General features: G+C 32.3%; 1 pseudogene; it reads left to right on the top strand.

Moving 5' to 3' along the window:
- Positions 1-5,623: 5,623 nt before the first annotated feature.
- Positions 5,624-5,737, top strand: LOC139846039 (small nucleolar RNA R71; annotated as a pseudogene).
- The last annotated feature ends 13,661 nt before the right edge of the window (positions 5,738-19,398 follow it).

Below are 19,398 nucleotides of genomic sequence, written 5' to 3'. Positions count from 1 at the left end.
TTCTGTGTGAACGGATACGTATATCAGTGGATGTAAGTAGGATAGTAAATGAATATTGATTCAGATTTGAAGAATGTACAGTGTAACTTATTAATGCGAAATCTAAATATTCTCCGGGTATTACCTACCCGTTAAAATATTTTCACCATTAACAGTTTGTACAATAAAAATTTTAATTACAATCTCTATGAAAACATATATACATATATATTTTCTTCAGACGTAATCATGGATTTAATGAGTCAATGTGATATTAAACTCATCAGATTTACGGCTAGATCTAGAGTACATAATCTCTAAAACATTAGACTCTACATAATCTCCATGAAGGACGAAGATAGTTTATGTAGAACAATTCGTAGAACGATTCATAGAACGATGATTAGGCTTGAGGTATAGATTGCAAGGTTGAGATGTGTGATGATGTTGTTGTTGTTGGTACTGGTTATGCTACTGGTGCTGCTGATGGTGGTATTGTTGCTGTCGGTGCTACAAGTGTTGTTGGTGCTGAGGTTGATGATGATGTTGGTGTAGTAAGTATAGCTTGTAAATCACGCACCATTCTTGTCAGGTTTCTATCCTACCCTCTATCATTTCTATCCATCCACTCATCTGATTCGATAGATCTTGATTATCAATTCGAAGTTCCCTAACTTCTTCTAATATTCCCCTTCGATTGGTATTCGGAAGTAGAGGTTGAATATTTTCTGAGATTGCAGTAACGCGACCTTTGAGGTGGAAAACTTTAGCAAGAAGGGTGAATACAGTGTTGCGTATAGGTTCACCGGTGAGTACTTCGTTTTCTCCGATGTTAGGAGGTAAGTTTGGTTCGCGGTAGGGCTCGCCTTCATCATTTCTCCATCGAGTGAGCAAGTCTCGGACCCATCCCCATCTCCTCTAGAAAGAAAAATAACAAAATGGTTGAGGCACTTCTGGTTCATTGACTTTGGTGTCTGCTTCAATATACATCTCGAAATCGCTTCTGGAACTAATGAAATACAAGCTAGGGGTAGGATCCATCTCTCACGATCAGTTAAAGGGTTTTGATATGAAATGATTTTCGAATATCGAATGATATTCTAATTATATATAGAATATTTATACATATTTCTAAAGATCCCGTGAATTACGGAGAAAATTAAGGAAACGTGTCAGATAAAGTCTACAGTGACAGATACGCTAAGATATGGATTAGTAGATATGCTAAGATATGAATTTTGTCTATACACTATTCATGCAATCATTACAGTAAGATGTGTCTAGACTAAGAATGATAAGCATGTAATATCTTAAGGATGATAAACTGATGATTTCCGACAAAAATGATAAGCAAAATTTTTGACATGCAGACACGGTCGAAGTCCAGACTCACTAATGCATCCTAAAGACTTATCAGTTATACACACTAATACAGACCTGGTTCGCTAAGACCACAGCTCTGATACCAACTGTAGAGACCCATCCTAATCCATCCGGACAAAGTCCATATCAGTTATAAATGATTCACAACAGTTGATTACATCGCGAGGTACTTGACCTCTATATGATACATTTTACAAACATTGCATTCGTTTTTGAAAAGACAATCTTTCATTACATCGAAAGTTGACGGCGTGCATACCATTTTATAATATATCTAACTATAATTGACTTAATAATAATCTTGATGAACTCAACGACTCGAATGCAACGTCTTTTGAAATATGTCATGAATGACTCCAAGTAATATCTTTAAAATGAGCAATTGCACAGCGGAAGACTTCTTTCATACCTGAGAATAAACATGCTTTAAAGTGTCAACCAAAAAGGTTGGTGAGTTCATTAGCTTATCATAAAGAATCATTTCATAATTTTAATAGACCACAAGATTTCATATTTCCAATTCTCATAAACATACGTCCCATGCATAGAGACAAAAATCATTCATATGGATTGAACACCTGGTAACCGACATTCACAAGATGCATATAAGAATATCCCCATCATTCCGGAATCCTCCTTCAGACATGATATAAATTTCAAAGTACTAAAGCATCTGGTACTTTAGATAGGGCATGTTGGGCCCGATAGATCTATCTTTAGGATTCGCGTCAATTAGGGTGTATGTTCCCTAATTCTTAGATTACCGGACTTAATAAAAAGGGGCATATTCGATTTCGATCATTCAACCATATAATGTAGTTTTAATTACTTGTGTCTATTCCGTAAAATATTTATAAAAGCAGCGCATGTATTCTCAGTCCCAAAAATATATATTGCAAAGGCATTTAAAAAGGGAGTAATGAAACTCACTTAATGTATTTTGTAGTAAAAATACATACGACGACATTTAACAACGCAGGGTTGGCCTCGGATTCACGAACCTATATCATTTGTATATATATTAAAATATATAATTGTAATCTAACAAATTTATGTATTATTATAAATGGTTATTTTAGTAACTTGTATGTTTCATTAATAATTAAATTAACTATATTTATTTTATATACATTAGATAAATAATTAGTATTTATTATGAAAATAATAATGTTGTTATGTGATATGTTGTAAATACATTCATATATAGTTATTTACTAAATAAGATTTGTATCTTTTTATGATAGTAATAATACTATTAATAATACTTTTTATAATAATAGTAATAATAATCTTAATATAAATTTTAAATGATGGTAATAATTACAATAATAATACTTATAATGATAACATTAGTATTAGTAATAACAATGATAGTAATAATAATCATAATAATAATAATACATATGTAATAATAATATCAATAATACTTAGTAATGGTAATAATATAGCAATTTTAATAATACTAGAGTAATATCAATAACAATCTTAATAATAATAATCATAATAATAAAAATTGGGAACTACCTTATAAGCTTGTCTTAAAAAAAAATGCCCCGAACCGGGCTCGAACCCGAGACCTCTCGATACCCCAACACTCGCTTAAACCATTAGTCTGCTGCTTTCATATCTGTTTTAATTCATTTTTAATTTGTTTTAAACCATTTACGAATTTATTCATCTTCTTCATGCCTTAATCGACTAAGAACCAATTTAATCACATTATGAAATTGATTTCAGGATTTAACAACAAAATGTAAAACGCTTGCAAGTGTGATTACAATTTATCAGACACAATTACAAACTAAAAATAAATAAATATTACCCTGGCTGCTGTTCGAAAAAGAAAAAAAAAATATATGAACTCGAATTTTGATTTAAGAATTTAGACATTTTTAGACTAAAGTTTCTTCATGAAATATGTTGTAAAACCATTATAGAAGCTCTCTGGATTCTAAATTTTAACAGAACCATCCTGTAAACCTTTAATTCGATCATTGAACACCCGTTTCACTTTTTGCTCAAGAACTTTGACTTCAAAAATTCGTGTTTGATTTGTAAAATTGGAAGCGGAAATTTTACACAAACATTCACGACATGCTTTAGAACCATACTGCATTTATCGATTTTTAATTAGAACAAAAATTTGAATTTTGGCTAAACGGGTACAAGAACAGAGAACAACTGGCTTTTGTGCCTTTTTGATTAAATCATATCGACTAACACAAGTGCAGTTGTTAATCGATAGTAATGGTAAAATAATAGAATGATTTATGTCTAATAATGTGAATCGAATTGTTTGTTTTATAGCAAGTCTTCGACAGGAAGCATCAACCGAGGCCAAAAGAAAGAAAAAATAATAATAAAAAATAAAAGATGATACCGACCTGAATTTGTATTATATCTGTGTTTGGATTCGTTTTTATCACTTTTACAAACAGGAATAACAATCACTACAGATGAAGTATCCGTGAACTGAACCTAATCATATATTCCTGATTCTATATATTTATTATTATAAATTATTAATTATAATTGTATTACAAATAGTAATAATAATATTAATAATAATAATAACATTAATAATAATAATGATAATAATAAGAGTAATATAATATGTCATAATAATAATTAGTTTTAGTGTAATTGATAATAATAGTATTTATATATGTATCTATTTATAATAAATATATACCTATTAATAATAATATTATTGTTAATAATTATAATAATAATAATATCTAATAATAATAATAATAATAGTATTAATGACAATGATTTTAATAATTAATGTTAATAATAATTAAATACAAATAATAATAATAATAATTATTATTTTAATAATGATAATGATATTATTTATCATAGTACTTTTGTTAATAATAAATATAAAAATAATGCTAGAAAAATCTTATAATAATAAGTAATAATATTAATAATTATTAATAAACAATACTGATAACAATAATTTGTATGTTTCAATTTCTATATATGCCATTTAATAGTTATACATTTTATATACTATATGATACCTACAATCTTAATTTTTGTATAGAATCATATATATATATATATATATATATATATATATATATATATATATATATATATATATATATATATATATATATATATATATATATTTATTTATTTATTTATTTATTTATTTATTTTTGAAAATAACTTTATTATTTGATATACTATTTTACATACTTAACTATAATGATCAATTTATATTTTAAAATATCTGTTTATTATATCTACTTACATTTATATACATATACATATTTATTTACAAACAATAGTTCGTGAATCGTTGAGAATAGTTAAAGGGTAACTCGAATATATAGTTTCCAAAATTTTTGAGACTCAACATTACAGACTTTGCTTATCGTGTCGAAATCATATAAAGATTAAGTTTAAATTTGATCGAAAATTCCCGGGTCGTCACATTGCCGCTACATTACTGATCTCTTTAGCCAATGCACCAATCGACTTATTTTGCACTTTTATCATTTTTCACATTTTGGAGATAAACGCATCCATCTTGGCATTCGAGCTAGATGGTTGATTGGGTGAAGTACTGTTTTGATTTTGGTTTTGGTTTTGGCCTTGATTTTGGTAATTGTTTTAGTTATGGTTTCGGTTGTAGGGATAAGGATTTTGATAGTTTCTTTGGTAGTTGCCTTGGTTCTGAAAGTTACCCTGGTTTTGAAAGTTGTTTTGTGGTCTAAGTTGGTTCCCTTGGTTAGCATTCACAGCGTTGTTATTGCTCCAACTGAAATTAGGATGATTTCTCCAACCCGAATTATACGTGTTGGAGTATGGATCAAATCTCTGTCCCTGAACCTCGTTAACTTGTTCTTCCACTATTTGCGGATTTACCGGTGGAATCCCATTTCTACATCTGAATGCAAAGTGAGAAGGATCTCCACAAATCTCACATACTTCCTGAACCTGCGAAACATTACAAGCAAGATCCTGGTTTGGGTTATTAAATATAAGTATTTTCAAATCATCAAATTCCTGCTCTAAGTTCCTAGATGAACCACCCAAATCGAAAACATGATTCACTCGGGAGGTACTAGGTTGTTTACGATTAACCGAAGCTTGGGTTTTTGAACCCTTTCTTAACTGTTCAAAGAACGTCCATTCATCATCACTAGACCGAGTTAAGAATGCCCCACCACTAGCCGCCAAAAGAAACTGCCTGTTTTGGGAATCTAAACTATCATAGAAAATTTTAACCAATTCCCACTTGGGTATCTCATGGTGTGGACATGCCCTAAGTAACTCCTTCAGACGTTCATACGCTTCATGAAATAATTCACCCGGTAATTGTTTAAAAGATTTTATTTGAGTACGCATGTCTGAAGTTTTACTTATGGGGTAAAATTCTTCTAAAAATCGTTTTTTCATTTCCGCCCAAGTATTAATACTCCGAGCGGGCAAGGAGAGAAACCATCTTTTTGCCTTATCCTTAAGTGAATAAGGAAATAATCGAAGACGTACCTCATCATCAGTGAAACCGTTTACCTGATTAGTAGCACATATCTCATTAAATTCAGTGATGTGTTCATATGGCTCCTCATTAGCCATACCTCGGTAGGTTGGCAAGATTGAAATGAGTTAAGGTCGGACCTCAAATCGTCGGTTGTTACCTCCTGCCGGTGCAGGATAAATAATGGGTGAATGATCCTCAAAATCACCCGGTTGGTAGTAGGTGTCTACTCCCCTTGGTAGTTCGGCCATCTCGTCTCGTTGATCAAAAACTTCTTCTTCAGTATCCGAATCTGATTTAGGAGAGTTTGGTGGAACAATAGGATGTGTCTCTAACTGTGGTTGAGTGGATGCTGAAGCCACTGTTGAACCCTTTAAGATTCTTGTAGCTTTTCGATTAGCTTTTGCAGATTTCTCGATTTCCGGGTCTAAAGGCTTAAAATTTTAATCTCCCGAACTCCGAGTTTGCATACACTAACCTGCACTTCAATAAAAACAAGAACACTGAGCGTAAAACTGACAAAAACAAAAATAAACAAAACACTATTTTTGGATTTTTATTGATTTTATAATTTTTATAGTTTTTTTTCTAATCAACACAAAAGCAATAAAATAAGAGCTTGCAAATCAAGCGCACACCTCCCCGGCAGCGGCGCCAAAATTTGATCGATGTCGAAGGGTCGACCAAAAATAGCCTAATTACTCTACTTTAGATAGGGTAAGCAGGATTCGTTCCACGAGAAGTTATGGTTAACAAGCAAGTAATTTCCAGATTGAGTTGTTGGTTTAACTAAAGACTACTTAGATTAATCACTACTTAAAACTTAAACTTAAACTAAAGTGCAGTTGAAAAGATTGAAATGTAAACAATAAGATTAAAGCCTTTATCCTTTCACAATCCCAATTTCACATGTATTTATTCAAACAAGCATTATGTTTATCAATTGTTGATCAAATCTCATAGACAAGACTTCTTGAGTTCATTAATTCTATTATCTTGGGATTAAACTATACAATCTAGACAAAGTGTCTTTATCCCTAATCTAATTAACACTAAGTTGGATCAAGAACACACTGTTAAATCACAATAATTCACTTTGCAATAACAAAACATAGAACTTGCATTAATCAACAATCAATGTGATTCACAATATCCTAATCCACAAGTATTAAACATCACAACTCACATAATCTTGAATGAAATCATACATGTTGGTGATGGTAATCAATGAGTTTCTTGATGATTGCATGATGAACAACACCTTGATCTTGATTTGATTCCTTGAATAATGATGATTGAATGGTGTTTTGAGGTGTTTGGGAATGTTTTCTGCTGCCAAAACTGATGGAAAAAAGGTTGGTTTCGTAACCCTAGTGCTCTCCTTAAATAGGGGTTAGAAAACTTAATCACCAAGCTAATTTTCGTATTTCCCGGCACCAGAAATTTTGGCCAGGCGTATTTTACGCCACATCTGGCGTAATTTACGCCAATGTAAATTTTCTAGGCGTATTTTTACGCCACATCTGGACCTTCTGTTCTGCATAGACCTAAGACCTGGCTTATTTTACACCAAAAATGGCGTATTTTATGCCAATACAAGTTTCCTGATCACTCTTTAAGCTCTCAAATCTTGTCCATAATCCACTTTAAACCGCTGTTTTGTACCATATTTCGCACCAACATCTTTCTTACCTGTAGAACATAAAACCACATCAAAGTATCTCCTTTTTCACTCACACATAGTTAATTTTGCATATTTAAAGATAAATAATCATGACAAATAAGGAACGATCAACAACCTAATTCCATTCACTAACGTCATATAAGTGCGTGCAAAACAGACATATACGCTAAAACCCCTTTTTATGAACAAAATAAATTTGATCTAGCTTCTTAAAAGTTTACCATTTTAAAGTACTCTTCATTACGATTCCAACGATATTTGATTCATCAAAAACGGAGTTGCGGTTCAAAAGTTACGATCAAAACAAATTTCAGAAAAAGCTGACCAGACGCAACCGCACGGATGCACCTGCAACCGTACGGTTGCACCTGCAACCGCCCAAAAACACGTGCAACCGTACAGTTGCACCTTGTAACTGCACGGGTACTGTTCATCAGCACCAGGATGCTGTTTGGACCGATTTTTACCCCAAAACAAAGATTTCGAGCCGTTTTTGGTCAATTTAAAGTCCACGAAACTTATCGAACATATATACATCGATTATCAAGAATCAAACAACATTAACAAACATTTCTTAGCAAGATTTATGCAAGATTTCAATAAAAACCTCAAGAACACACTTTTGTACAAATTCCTAGATTAATCTCATTTCAAGCATGTTGTTGATCTATTGACAGTCCACAAAGCTCATATAACATACAAACAACATATATTGAGCATCTAACAAGCTTAACTAACATCAATTAGCAAGATTCAAGTATAAAACTCATAAAAAACCCATTTAGACCCAAAACCAAATTTCTATGAATTAAAGTACGAATTTAAGCAAGCAAACCTGATTAGATGATCACAAGGATGCTAGAAATCAGTCACTAAACCCTCTTGATTCAATTTATCACTTGGATTAGATTAGGGTTTCTAGAGATGGGATAGAAAGAGTACGGGATGTTTAGAATATTCAAGAAGAAATGAGAAAATGAGCTGTATAAGCTTATATATTTAAGCCAAACACCATACCCCATCACACACGGGTATTTACCAGTTATCTAATAACTTTCGTACTAAATTTGACTGGCCTAACGGAGTCCAAATTAAATAAACAAACCTGTTCTGTGACCCTTGTCACAAACTGGTCTTAACCAAATACACAAATAATTATAAACATATAATTATTAAAATCACTAATTAACACCATACAAGGGCAATTTGGTCATTTCCACCTAAGCCCGATCTCAGGATGTTACAAATCTACCCCCTTAAAGAGAGTTCGTCATCAGAATCTTGTCAATCAAGGTCAACAAAGGTCATGGGTATTACAAAACACCACAACGGTTACAACTAGACCTAAGTCAAAACATGTCTTATGGTCATACGCCTTAAAAAGCTCCATCCATTCTCGTAGGTCAAAAGCTAACTTACCGGTCTAAATTCAAACACACCATCTGCTAATCTACTACCTAAGGGTCAAGACCCGCTATATGCCGATCTGTAAACTTACTTACACTACACGATATCCGAAACGTTTCTCACATTCTGGTCTAGAAATCAGTCTTTACCACTGGCTAAAGAAATTCAATGCTGAAATCCTACCGTCTAATAACTTAACAAGTATAATTTCGTCTGAATTCCAAACTTGATCTATCATCAATCTTACAAAATACTACGAAAATTCCATCTCAAGTCTAGGTTTTACATACTAACTCTCGAGTCACGACTAATGACCCACTACATGAAATCAGTCAATCAAGATTTGAGGTTATCCCCGAGTCACCTTCATCGAATTTCTAGACCAACTCAGTCTAAAACACTGAATAATGGCTATCATTTACCTTAGAACACATAAACTTGGCTAATTTCATCACTACAAAATCGCCAAGTCAACTCGGATTACACTAAATTACCCAAACTCCGTAATTTAGTACCTGCATCAATCCTGATATTTAAGAATTTCGTTGAAATTTGCTTATCTGGGTCAATATTCACCCAATTATTCAATGACTAAATCGTGATTCTGGTCAACTCAATCATAGTAGAAATGATTACCAACCCAATTTCAATTCAATTTAATCATTACATCACAAATCTTGAGTCCTCACATTCTAGAAGTAATTATCCAAGTGTTAATTCCCTCAAGTAATATCAATACACACGTCCAACATTGCTACAGTTACATCAGAATCACCTACTAGAGTAACTAAATACCGCTATCGACTCACCACTTTATATCGATCAATTTCATCTTAGGGTTATTTCATAAATCATTTTCATCGAAATTTCAGTATTACTTAGGTCCATGTCACAGATCAAAGACTAACACTAACCTCTATACACAAAGAAAAATATCCAATTCTTCAAATAATTTAATGCTAGGTCAACACTGGTCACAACAAAATATCCCGATATCTGCAGATAGATACCTAGTTCAAACTCATTATTTAAGAGTTTCGTCATAAATCACTCATCTAGGTTGATACTTACCCAAAATTCATCACTAAAAGCATGGCTTCATTCATATCATCTTTAGAAGAAACACTTATGCAATATTAAACCAACATTAATCATTCGAACATGGATTTCAAGTCAACGATATCTACTAACACATGCAATAAACATCCATCTAACAATTAAGTCCGTCAAATGACATTAATACACGTGTTGGACATCGCTAAAACTATCTCTGTATCATCTTAATTTTGCTTAGAACCTCATCAGAACTCAAAACCAAAGCTTATTCGATCATCAATAGCCTAAGTCCATATATTGTTCAACTAGCATTACTATGTCGAAAAAGTCTACTCTAGGTCAACATTCATCGAAAATTGCATCAATCGTCAAACAATATCCGATCTAACACTTGTTACATCTCTTTCAACTCGCGAAACTACTGTATGATTTACTACAATGTATTTCCGTTGGCCAGACGTAATACATCATTCTAAATCATACTTTCATTTCGAGTATTTCGGAACAAGATCTTAATCGAGTTCATCAATACAGCACGGTCTATTTTCTCAAGTCACTGGTAGTTATAAATCTCCACTCTTGAAAGAAAACACCTAAATTGGTTCTAGTTCGATCTTAATTCTACTAAGTCCTCTTTAGTAACCACATTCGTAAATCTGATCCAACATCCAATAAACTATACCTACTTACATCATCTTATTTGCAAATACTATAATCGTCCATCCTCAACCTTACATTCAAATCTTCAAAAGACAGAATATTCACAACAGTCACTATCGAACTACTAGATCAATGATTCTACCTTAACAGTAATATGATCACTGTTCTAGTCACGTCTCCTGACCTAGTCAAGATTCATCATAATTCAGCTTGAACTGAATCCCTATTCCTGTTAAGGTCTTCTCTACTTCCAAGAAAGTTGCTAAATGAACGTCTCCTATACTGGCATCTAATGAGTCACATCAATTCACCAAAGTCAATAACTTTCAGGACAACTCTACGGGTCCTACATAGCTAGTCAAATCCTACAACGGTACAGCCAGGCTAGTAATACTCCTCTCACAACAACAAAACATAGTTTTCCTATCTTCAGTCAAGACTACATGGAAAGCTCCGTTCAAACTTACTTCACAAAGGTCACCACCAACTCACATGAGTCTATAGTAGGAAAAGAGATTCCTCAAGGTCTTACTACGGTTACAATCATCTGAACCAAAAGTCAACACCATACGTGATACGCAAACCACTTACATATGACAGCAACAAACAGGGTCCGGGTCCTCTTATGAGAAGACAAGGAAACTACTACTCTATTCCAATCCTTATGGGCCACTACATGTGTCACGTCGATCCATGGAAAGGAATTACATTTCACCTAAGTCCAACACAACAAGTCCCGTCATACTATAATATCATAGGGTCCGTCATCTATTGGTTCAGTCACGGTCGACAAGCATGAAGACTACACTTCACATAATTACACAATATGGTTCGGCACTTTCACTAATCATCAAGGGGTCACTACTCTAATCAGTCTTTACGGGTCACTACGCGTGTCCCATCAGTTAACGGTAAAGAAAAGACTTCATATTCGCCTTGGTTATTACTAACAAATCATTCACCTCAATTCTTCATGTCTAGGCCAACGGTAGTCTCACGTACAGTATAACAGGCCATATAAAAAACAATTCACAACAGTGTAACACAATATCATAAGGTCATATCGATAAAGTCTCACATAACATGGCAGTCAGTCTAAGGGAATAAAATCCTGTTAGTGGCAAGGGTAGCTCCAGAGACAATCGTCGTAACTGGATTCGTCAACTGTCATCTATTTCTATGTTACAGGAAAAAGCAATCAATCGCAACTAGAAACACTAATCGCCACATGTTATCATTACAACAAACACAAAATTTGACAAACACAGGAATACAACCTACATGTACAATAATAATAATTACAGTAATGTAACAAAAATGTACCTTTATGAATAAGAAGACATCTTCTGTACCTATCAACACCTCGATCGCACCCGCACCCTTGACCCCCATCAACTTATGCAACTGAATCCTTATCCTTGGAGCCACATCAACTAATACTCGTCAATTCCTTCGTCCAAATTGGCATCAAACACGTCCACCGAAGTTCTGTCAGCACTAAGGGTCAACGGGGCACCAGTAGGGTGGAATCAATCTTCATACCTGTCGTATCACAACATCTCACACACAAAAGTTTAGTAGATAATCTGTTAGTTTCTCCCAACTAACTTGTCAATACCTACTTCATTCACTTAACCCACCCCCAAGATATGTTTGACTCGACACACGGTTTGGGAACATGTCACTTTCGTGCACATGCTGCCAAAACTACGCTCTGATACCAACTTTTAACACCCTAGATTTTTTTTAAATACAGCGGAAGATCAATTTAACAAATACATAATATAAACATGTATATATATACAATCCACTTAATGATAAACACGTAAATAATTAAGACAGGGTGTTATATTAAAACGTAAATACAACTTTAATAGAAAATACGCGATATCAGAGTTTCGACTAGTCAAACATATCTCCCAACAATCCGTCTCCCTGAAATCTATCAAGTATGCAACAGTCAACCTGCAGTGAAGAGGAGGGGGTTAGCACGAAGCTAAGTGAGTGCAACTAACTACAAGTAATAGCATACAGAAACCGTCATACTAATCATGTCACATAGTCTAACACATAAACATCACCCAAGTGCCATCTACAGAGACTCTGGCAGCTCGGCCAAACCATTAACCACCAGCTGATCGAACTGGGGCTTACCAGAAGTTCCTCTACCACCGTATTGTATATATATAATCCACACACGACAGACGCGTCATTCATACATATATACACCACGACTGTCTAGGCTACCACAGAGGAACCCAACCCGCAGATTGATCTCTCTTAACGAGGCTACCACATAATAGGGACGTACTGGGCTCCAGCAGACAAGCATCAACTAACATGCATTCATTACAACATACTAACTAACCATAGTAGCAAGTATATCTAACAAGCATGACAATCATAATATAACATGCTACTCTATACTATATACTCCAGTTAGTCCTACTCACCGATACCGACATCACTCGGTAGTCTAATATCTCCGAGTCTTCTCTTCATCTTTATTACCTAAAAACAATACACACAAGTTAGTAAATCATATTCTAAATACTAGCAATATCACAATCACAATGTGTATATTTATACATACACACACACACACCCATATATATACATATATCCACACATACACACATATATACACTTATATACATACACATATACTCCATCACAACATTAAACCAATTCATAACATCTTATAATCATCATTGGATAAGTCTACAACCTAATTCCATTCACTAACGTCATATAAGTGCGTGCAAAACAGACATATACGCTAAAACCACTTTTTCTGACCAAAATAACGTTTGATCTAGCTTCTCAAAAGCTTACCATTTTAAATTACTCTTCATTATGATTCCAACAATATTTGATTCATCAAAAACGGAGTTACGGTTCAAAAGTTACGATCAAAACAAATTTCAGAAAAAGCTGACCAGACATAACCGCACGGATGCACCTGCAACCGTACGGTTGCACCTACAACCGCCCAAAAACACCTGCAACCATACGGTTGCACCCTGCAACTGCACGGGTACTGTTCATCAGCACCAGGACGCTGTTTGGACCGATTTTTACACCAAAACGAAGATTTCGAGCAGTTTTTGGTCAATTTAAAGTCCACGAAACTTATCTAACATATATACATCGATTATCAAGCATTAAACAACATTAAAAAACATTTTTTTTTACCATTATCAGTTTGTATGAAAGAATTTTTAATTACAATCTTTATGAAAATATATTTACATATATATTTTCCTCAGATGTAATCATGGATTAAATGAGTTAATATAATATTAATCTCATTTGATTTACCGTTAGAACTAGAATACATAATCTCTAAAACATTAGAGATTACATAATCATCATGAAGAACGAAGATGTAGAACGTCATGTAGAACGATGATTATACTCGAGGTACAGAATAAGATGTTGAGGCATGTGATGTTGAAGCTTGGGTTGTTGGTGGTACTGGTATTGATATTGGTGATACTGTTAGTGCCGGTGATGTTGTTGAAGCTGGTACGTTTTGCACTATATTTTCCAAGGCTACAACTCGGGCGCGAAGCTCGTTGACTTCTTCTATTATACCGGGATGATTGTCGGTTCGGACGAGCGGAAGGTTTAGAATCTGAGATAGTATATGATCATGACGAGATACTCTGGAAATGAGAGAGAAAATGGTGTCTCGAACAGGTTCGCCGGTAAACGTTTCAGGTTCATTGTCAAGAGGTGAATTCGGTTGATGGAAAGGATCGCCTTCTTCGCGTCTTCATTGATTAAGTCGACTACGAACTCATCCCCAATTCATCCAGAATTGAAGATGACTAGTTGGTTTATTCATTTCATTTACACTGCATTCGGAGCTTAGGTGAATATCCATGTCGGAGTAGCTATCGAAATAACTATCAGAATAGCTATCGGAATCTGAGGGACTCGAACTGGTTGAGGATTCATCTCGTACGATCAGATGAAGGATTTTCTATAAGAAATAGATTATAGGATGTAGATTAGTACCCTGGAATACATAATTTACATATGCATATATAATACCAAAATCCCATAAGTTACGGAGGAATCTACGGAAGCTGTCAGGAAAAGTTAACAATAATAGATACGCTAAGATATGAATTTTGTCTATACACTATTCATGCAATCAATGCAGTAAGAAGTGTCTAGACTTTAAGGATGATAAGCAGGTAATTTCCGACACTAAATGATAAGTAAAACTTTTGACATGCAGATACGGTCGAAGTCTAGACTCACTAATGCATCTAATCAACTATCAATTAGACACACTAATGCAAGACCTGGTTCGCTAAGACCACCGCTCTGATACCAACTCTAATGACCCGTCCAAATCTAACTGGACGAATACATTACATTTGGTTACATCGCGAGGTACTTGACCCCTATATGAAACATTTTACAAACATTGCATTCGTTTTTAAAAGACAAACTTTCATTACATCGAAAGTTGACGGCATGCATACCATTTCATAATATATTCAACTATAATTGACTTAATAATAATCTTGATGAACTCAACGACTCGAATGCAACGTCTTTTGAAATATGTCATGAATGACTCCAAGTAATATCTCTAAAGTGAGCAAATGCACAGCGGAAGATTTCTTTCATACCTAAGAATAAACATGCTTTAAAGTGTCAACCAAAAGGTTTGTGAGTTCATTAGTTTAACATAAATAATCATTTCCATCATTTTAATAGACCACAAGATTTTCATTTTCATTTCTCATAAATATACGTCTCATGCATAGAGACAAAAATCATTCATATGGATTGAACAACTGGTAACCGACATTAACAAGATGCATATAGAATATCCCCATCAATCCTGGACACCCATCAGACATGATAATTTCGAAGTACTAAGGCATTCCAAATTCCAGAATGGGGCTTGTTGGGCCCGATATATCTATCTTTAGGATTCTCATCAATTAGGGGGTCTTTTCGCTAATTCTTAGGCTATCAAGTTTAAAAGGGGCATATTCGGCTTCGATCCATTCAACCATATAATGTAGTTTCAATTACTTGTGTCTATTTCGTAAAACATTTATAAAAGAAGCGCATGTATTCTCAGTTCCAAAAATATATATTGCAAAAGCATTTAAAAAGGGAGTAATGAAACTCACCATACTGTATTTTGTAGTAAAAATACATATGACGACATTAAACAAGTGTAGGGTTTGCCTCGGATTTACGAACCTATATCATTTATATATAGATTAACACATATAATGGTAATCGAACAAATTATGTATTATTAGTGTATTAATTGTTACTATAGTTATGTTTTTCATTAATAACCTAATTAGTTACATTTATTATTATTTATTGTAAAAATATTAATATAGTTACGTTATATGTAGTAAATATGATTTTACATAAATAATAGTTATTCGATAAAATAATATTGATAATAGTAGATAAAAAGGTGTTTCATCCTATAATAATAATAATAATAATAATAATAATAATAATAATAATAATAATAATAATAATAATAATAATAATAATAAAAATTCTAATATTATTAATAATAATAATAGTAGAAGTGGGTAAACTACCTTTAAGCTTTTCCAAAAACAAATGCCCCAGCCAGGGCTCGAACCCGCGACCTCTCGTTCACCCAACCATACGCCCAACCATTGAACCGTTAGATATTTTTTGTTATAACTCGCCCTTCTAATTATTTAACAAATAAAACGGTGCTTGCTTTTCTCCTTAAAACCTATTTCATCATCGTGATCAACATCATCTAATCTAATCATCTCCTCATTAACTTATCATCACATCATCATTCGTTCACATCATTACCACTATTATCACGACATCATCCATCATTCTATGCATCATTATCATATACATAAAATCACGAATCATAATCATAGTAACCGAATCATCTTTATTATTTTATGTAATATCTTAATCGATCATTTCATCACGATATCATCTATCGTTATCGTTTAACTTATGTATCATCCTAAAAACACCATTCTCTTGTGATCTTCATGACTCCATTAATACTTGATATCAATATTATCTTCGTCGCTAAAACATCTATAATATCTATCATCATCATCATAGTATCATATCTATCATAATCATAATCATAATCATATCCATACCTACATCATTCTTGCTGTATCTTCCTCCCATCTCATGTTATCACCATAGCTCGACATTAAAGAAATTTCACTCCCCAAGTACTAATCACTGATCGTGGCCCAACTAATACTGAACCTGGTCACCTATTTTGATAATAACAAGTTCACTTTCCATTCCTAATTTGTCGGCCACAATTGTAATTGTCCCACCACAATTTAGACCCATGTTCTATTGTAATTATGATTTCAACAGCCAACCGACAAATTGATTTATGACTGGTATTCATACGCTTTTAAAAGGTGTAATCAGGATAGACATTGTGGGGAAACAATCATAATCACTTTAATCGATTTTATCTTTATCCTAGCATGATACACTTTTCATTATTTATATAACAACCATTATTATTTTACTTCACCATAATCATAGACGTTTAACATATCCTTTGTCGTAACTGAAGGAACAATAAAACTTACAGCAGTAGTGACTCCTAAACAGAATATCAATGAGTCAGCGAGTAGTCCTTCGTGCAGGTTGGTTTTCAAAAGTTTTGATCATATTATTGTTCATCATTTGTCCAATCATCTTGGCTTAAAGTGTTGATATACCACAGAAAAACAACAGCAATCCATCTTACAGGTTGCAGGTCAGTGCTAAACAGAAAAACAGTATGTGACGATGTGTGTTGCTGCACAACAGAAATTATGCCAGTTGTGGTTCGTTTCTTGGTCACAATTAGATAAAGGAGTGGAGAGAAAGAAAAAATAAAGAGACGGTGGTTTTGGGTTGAAGATGGGTGTTCATGGATTAAGGTGGTGGTGATTATTGTTCGTTCACGAAGAAGGATTAGAGAGAGATAAAGATATTGGTGATCGATGGTTTGGTTAAAAATATCAAGAACATAGGTTAACGGATTTTTGTTACATTTTTCTTGATAAATTTGATTAAGTTACAAGTTGTAAAAAGTGTTTGTGATTTAGTTGATAATGTAAGGTCTAATAAATTCTTATCAGCTGGAATTGCTCGTTTATCATATAGAATAGATCGTAGATAGGAAGAATCATTCGTACGCAACAAAATATAGAAAAATAAAAGGGCGATGTCTGCTGTTAACAGAATTTGGATTTACTTGTTTGGTTATATTGTAATTCGTACTAGTTTGAAATAGATAACTAATCAATTACAGATTAAAGTTGATTTGAAATAGAATTTTGAAATTTTTTGTATTTAGATTTATATATATATATATATATATATATATATATATATATATATATATATATATATATATATATATATATATATATCATTATTTATATTTTTGTTATTCTGTATTATGAATTAATAATATAATTTATTAATAAATTCTATTAATATTATTAATTTTTAATAGGGATAATAATAATAATAATAATAATAATAATAATAATAATAATAATAATAATAATAATACAATTAATAATAATAATCATATTAATACTAATATCAAAATAATGTTAGTAATGATAATAATAAAAATTTTATATAAAAATGATAATTATATTATTTTTAAAGGTAATAACAATAATGATTTTTAATGATAGAGGTATTCATAATATCTAATTATAATACAAGTGATAATTAAGATACAACAAATTATTTGTATCAAATTTTATGTTAAAAACAATATTGTTAATAATACTGATATTACTGCAAATATTAATACATAATGATAATAATGAATGTAATAATAACATGATAACTATATTGTAATTTGTAATTAAATTCAATATTTTAATATTACATATTATTAATTGTATATCATTTGATACTTATATCTATATACAATAACATCTAATATTTATACTTTTTATATATAATTCAATATATATATCATAATAATTATTTAAAGAATCCGTATACATTTATATATAGCTTTATTTTAATAATCCTATAATGTATTATATACTAACTCTTATTAAATATTTACATTTTATAAATATTACAATATTATAGTAATCATATAAATTCATTTTAAATTACACTTAATTATCGTATATCTTATCTTACATATTTAATTCTAATGTTTAAATCATCTTTTATAATTTCAAATTATTTATATACTTATATATATATATATATATATATATATATATATATATATATATATATATATATATATATATATATATATATATATATATATATATATATATATATATATTTACAAAAAAATGTTCGTGAATCTCGGGCATAGTCAGAGGGTAATTAATTAATGAACATAGTTGCAACATTTTCGAGACTCACTATTACAGACTTTGCTTATCGTGTCGAAGTTATATATTGACTTAGATTTAAATTTGATCAGAAATTTCTGGGTCGTCACAATAATACTTATCATTCAAGTATTGGGATGCTGCCTTATGAGATGTTATATGGTCGCAAATGTAGAACGCCGACTTGTTGGTTAGAAGCCAGAGAGAAATAGTTTGCAGGTCCAGAATTAGTTCAGATAACAGCCGACAAGGTAGCAATAGCACGTGAAAAGTTGAAAGTGGCACGTGATAGACAGAAAATGTATGCCGATCCACGTAGACGTCCAGTAAATTTTGAG

Source organism: Rutidosis leptorrhynchoides, chromosome 4 (genome assembly GCF_046630445.1).
Source record: "Rutidosis leptorrhynchoides isolate AG116_Rl617_1_P2 chromosome 4, CSIRO_AGI_Rlap_v1, whole genome shotgun sequence".
NCBI classification, from domain to species: Eukaryota; Viridiplantae; Streptophyta; class Magnoliopsida; order Asterales; family Asteraceae; genus Rutidosis; species Rutidosis leptorrhynchoides.
Note: the sequence above shows the minus strand (reverse complement) of the source record. Positions and strands in the feature narration are given on the sequence as shown.